Source organism: Natator depressus, chromosome 28, assembly GCF_965152275.1.
Source record: "Natator depressus isolate rNatDep1 chromosome 28, rNatDep2.hap1, whole genome shotgun sequence".
Taxonomy (NCBI): Eukaryota; Metazoa; Chordata; order Testudines; family Cheloniidae; genus Natator; species Natator depressus.
This window is the reverse complement of record NC_134261.1, coordinates 988,110-993,625: the sequence shown is the minus strand read 5'-3', so window position 1 is coordinate 993,625 and position 5,516 is coordinate 988,110.

Below are 5,516 nucleotides of genomic sequence, written 5' to 3'. Positions count from 1 at the left end.
TCTTGAAGTGCTCAGCGTTAGTGTGGGGGATGGAGGGGACTATCACCCACGCACGCTTGCAGCAGGCCTTCTATTGAAAGTGGATTAACTCTCCTCTCCTGACATCGGGTGACAGGAAAGCGAACTCCCCGAGAGCCTGCTCGGTTCCTGGTTATTGACTGTTTCATGCCTTGGGTTTTGGGTGTTGTTTTTTTTTCTTTGGCAAGGAAAGCAACCGATTCCTTCTTTGATGCTCTCTGTGGGCTTTCGGGACACGGCTCCGCAGCCAGAAAGACACCGGCAGAGACTTCAGGATTGTTTCCATAGTGATTCAGTGAGTAGAAGAGGAGGCTGCCTGTATTCCCCCGCACCCCGCTCCTACATATCGGAGGGGTGTTTTAGTTATCAAACGCTTAGAGCGCAAACCAACCCAGGGAACCGTGTCTAAGGAATCTACTGCCTTCAGCTCCTGGACATGATGAGCCACCCTGACGCGCGCTGAAACAGCCTCAAAGCCATGTCCCCTGGCCACCCTCCCACCAAAAAATACTCAGATAAGCCTCCAGCCTGGGACCTTGTCAGAACCTGAGCTGAAGTTTGGATCCGTCTCTGCCCCGGGTGGAAGGCTGTGGGACCCTACCCTCCTGGGAGACAGCTTGCGCTCCCCTCTTCCTGTGGGAAGGGCAAAAGCCATGGGTGGCCCGGTCCCGGGGCACTTGAATACGCTTCTCTTCTCCCCAGCAAGAGCCGTCCAGGTGAGGTAAGTGTGGAGAGGGGCACCGAGGGGAGAGGCGATACTGCTGGCTTTCCCCAAAACTTGGTGTCAGGGAGAGTGGGGTGCGAATCCAGACCAGTTCTGCTCCGGCCAGTTCCCCTGTCCCTAGTTTCGGGGTAATCACCCTCGAGGAAATACCTTGGGCCGAACGCCTGACCCTCCAGCGCTCTTTGGAAAACCCAAGCCCCCCTCCTGGCTCATTTCGGAAGGCCGACGTGAATGAAAACAGCGAGGGTGAAATTCAGTCGGGGCCGGTGAATTTCCCTGAGAGAACAGTCAGGGTTCTTACCCTCTTTGTGCTGCGTCTTTCAGCAAGGGCTGGGGCTGGCTGAGGTCCATCCACCATTGCACCTGACTCGTCCAATGCGGTGGGATAAAAACACAGGTTCTCGGCAATGCTCAGACCGTCTATTGTCACTGCAAAATGATCAGCGTTGGGCTTTTGAAGGCGTCACATAATAGCCTGCTGTGACTAGCATCTCTGGATAGACCAGATGTTTGGCAAGCGTGCATTAGAGTGAGGGGTTTGCAGCCTGGCCGTACGCAATTAGCTCATGTTGTACTGTAATATCTGAGGTCAGCAAAGCACATAAGCCCATGCTTGATTTTAAGCACATGCATAAGCCTATCGATGTCCAGCAAGGAGTGTAAGTACCTAGCTGAACGCAGGCCCGACTGATTCATGCTTTTACTGTTCCAGAACATTTAACATATACTTTGTGAAGTTCAGTAAGAGTTAACAAGAGAGCTCTGTTGTTCAACTCTAGGAGAAGTGACCCTAAAGGTTTATTGGACAATTCCTTCGTTTATCTCACGGTAGAGTGACCCTATGCAAAATTTGTGCTAGCATTCTTGTCTCGGTTTTGCTGCTTTTCGATGCCTAAGGCTTAGCTCAACTTGTCTGGAAAGGTTATTTAGACAGTGGTTGTACACTCCTGTATTCGTTATGGGAAATGTAGCTTATTTATTATCCGCACTATTAAACGAAGTGGAAACACTTGGCCGTGTTTACATTTTTTCCCCTATCAAAAGAGCTTCATGGAAAGAAGCTGTAAATAGGACAGAGGCAAATTTTTGCCGTGGTAGCATCTCTCGGGGGCCCCGATGTGCCAGGTGCTATGCAGACACAGGAGTGGGAGATTCGGAGCTCGTCCGCACAAGACACCATTGAAATAGACAAAAGGTGGGCAGGGAAATAGAGGGAAAGGGACTTGTCCCAGGTCACACAGCACTTCAGTGGCAGAGCTGTGATTAGAAACCCGGTAGCCTCACTGCCAAGCCAGTGTCACAACCCACTAGGCCACCCTGCCGCTTCTCCAGCCTGTCTCCCCTCTCTTGCTTTTTGCTCGCTCAGGCTCTGAGTCACTCCTTCGCGGAGGAGCCCCGCACTTCAGCTTTGATGTGAAGGTTTACGTGGTGCGGAGGCGAACTGCCCTTTCAGAACCTGGCCCGTCACAGCACCATCGAAGGCCCGAGTGCGAAAGAGCAGGGCTGGGTTTCTCCTCAGGGCTGCAAACGATAATGGCCCGAGATTTCCCCCTGCCCCATTAGCGAGGCCTTGCTGCCTCCCAAGATGCTTTGCAGGGATAAAGAAAGTGATCCCAGCACCCAAGGAAGATTCAAATTAAATTGACGAGCGGTGGAGATCATAGAATCATAGACTATCAGGGTTGGAAGGGACCTCAGGAGGTCATCTAGTCCAACCCCCTGCTCAAAGCAGGACCAATCCCCAATTAAATCATCCCAGCCAGGGCTTTGTCAAGCCTGACCTTAAAAACTTCTAAGGAAGGAGATTCTACCACCTCCCTAGGTAACACATTCCAGTGTTTCACCACCCTCTTGGTGAAAAAGTTTTTCCTAATATCCAACCTAAACCTCCCCCACTGCAACTTGAGACCATTACTCCTTGTCCTGTCCTCTTCTACCACTGAGAATAGTCTAGAACCATCCTCTCTGGAACCACCTCTCAGGTAGTTGAAAGTAGCTATCAAATCCCCCCTCATTCTTCTCTTCTGCAGACTAAACAATCCCAGTTCTCTCAGCCTCTCCTCATAAGTCATGTGCTCTAGACCCCTAATCATTTTTGTTGCCCTTCGCTGGACTCTCTCCAATTTATCCACATCCTTCTTGTAGTGTGGGGCCCAAAACTGGACACAGTACTCCTGATGAGGCCTCACCAATGTTGAATAGAGGGGAACGATCATGTCCCTCGATCTGGTTTCGGTATCCCTCAATCTGGTATTCGGAGATATCGGTTTTCAATGCTGTAATGGATTTACCCTGGTATAACTCAGATCAGTGTCTTCTCATTCATCCTCTGGCTCCAGCGCAATGTCGCCTGGAAGACGCACCTCGCCCTGCCACAATCTGCTGAGAGTGCCGGGAGCGGGCTGCCAGGGCGGGGGATTTGAATGGGAGGCCGCTTTCGTTCCCAGGAGGCCAGGTGTGGCGAGAACGGACCATCCTGGGCCACGTTGGTTTTCAGGGAGGACTCGTGCGCCTAAATCACTGGTGCGGCTTTGAAAAGGCTGCCAGCCAGCCGTTCCCCATCTTCAAAGGAGAATCCTTCTGTTCTCCTCTGCCTTGCTCGTCCGCATGCAGGTCTCCAAGGCAGGGTCTGTTCCTGGCTGTGTGTCTGTGCCACGCCCGGCACAATGGGGTCCCCGCTCTCAGTCGGGGTCTGGGCGAGAGGCAGGGCAGTTGGGATTTAAAAAGCAAAATTCAACCATGCCTTGATGACGACGCGAAATGCCTGCTGCTACACACGGCTCGTGTCCCGCAGGATACAGGAATGTGACCTTTGTTGCGTCGGAATTTCTTTTTCTCCCGCGGTGCTTGCCCCGTGTACCCACAGAGGCGCAGCGGGGGGGTCTGTCGGGCCCAGATTCCCTTTCCTACAGGGTCAGATTCATGAAAGAAGCTGGCAACATGTGGTAGGTGGCACAAAGGGTTGCCAATTACTTCAGGTTTGCAGTCATTTCCTCCGGGCATCACAAGCCTTTTTGGCATGTCGACCAGCAAGAAGGAAAAAACACCAAACAGAACACCCCAGGGAAACACATGAGGGGATCAAAATCATGCACTGAGCAGCCCAGAGAAGGCCGTGCTTGCCTGGGAAAAGTGCAGATTACCTCACCCGACTCACCTTCCAACACAATCCACGTGGAGAGGTGCAAATTCCCGCCCCCAGCCCGATTCCACTTCCGAGATGTGCCCGTTTGCTAACCGTGGCCGTAATACGTCCGCGCCAGGAACGGAACAGCGTGCCAAGGGAACCCGGCTCCCGTCAGCTCCAGCTTCAAGCAGCGGCTGCTGGTTCTGAAACGACATCTCTCCCTAGGCGGTCACTTGTCGTCCTGGGGCCAATGGTGGCACCCAAATCCACAGATTCCCCATCCAAACTTTTTTCTTTTTGGATGGAAAATTAGGTTTGGGATGGAGTTAAAATTTCCCCAGAAAACGTCTGTGCCCTTTGACCACTGAAGACCCCCAGATTTGGACATTTTTCCATTTGGGGCAGTTTGGGGCGGGGAGGGGGTTAATTTTTTTGCCACTTCTTGGCTGGAAATTTTTTTTTTTTGGCCAAAGGTTTCTCAACTTTTGGCAGCTTTCAGCCCATTTGTAGGTACTGATTTGGCCCAAATTGTCGGAGTTTTCAGTTGCTTGAAAACCAAATCAATCAATCAAATTGGAGGGTTTTGACCAAAAGTTGAAAATTTTCCACTGAAAACGCGGATGATTGCGGTCCATTGCCGAGGCTTTGGCCGGCATCGTTCTGACTCCGCAGCCAATGTGACAAAACCAGCAACATTAACAATTCCTCGGGGGAAGGACAAGGTGTGCCATTGTGCCGGGAGCTGTACAAATATGGAACCAAAGACAGCCCCGGCCTTGCAGAGCTGGCAATCGAAGTACTAGCCCCGAGACAACAGGCGGGCACAGAGGGAAGCACGAGGTGAAACCGCTGTGCATTCAGGGTGGTTTCTTTTGGGGGAACGTACCAGGAGCCCCTTTGCGGGCACCAGAAAGGGGTCTTGAAGTGAGGCGGAATGAGCCCTCTAAGAGCCCCCTCGCCCAGAGCAGGGGGCTTCCCAGGCTTCTGCTCCGGTCCTGCTCCTGGACGCAGCGGGGATTGCGGTGTCCCGCTCTATGGCTACGATCTGCTCCGTGGGAAGCAAAGCATGCGTTCGAACAGCCCGGAGGGTGCTCTCGTTGACCCTGGGGACAAGACCTGAAGGCCGGGAGTGCACAGCCACCCGCCACCCGACTCCGTCCCTGCCCCAGCCCCAGAAACGGGGCAACAGAGACTCGAGGGGCCCTCGGATGGGAGACTGTCCCCGATTCCTCACTGGTTAGCCCCTGACGTTGGCTTGGCATGGGCCGAAGTGGGGAGACAAGGCTGGGGTGTGGGTGGGGGATCCGGCTCGGCGTGGACACTGTGGAAAACGATATGCAGTGAGCCATAGCATTCGGCCCTATACAGAACCAGATCATGCAGATCACATTGAAAACTAGATATTGTGGTCCGTACAGCTGGGCCCCATAGAGAACCACACCCCGCGGTCCCTACGGCCGGGACCCATAGAGAACCACGCCCCGCGGTCCGTAGGGCCGGGCCCCGTAGAGAACCGCGCCCCATGGTCCGTAGGGCCGGGCCCCGTAGAGAACCGCGCCCCATGGTCCGTAGGGCCGGGCCCCGTAGGGAACCGCGCCCCGCGGTCCGTAGGGCCGGGCCCCGTAGGGAACCGCGCCCCGTGGTCCG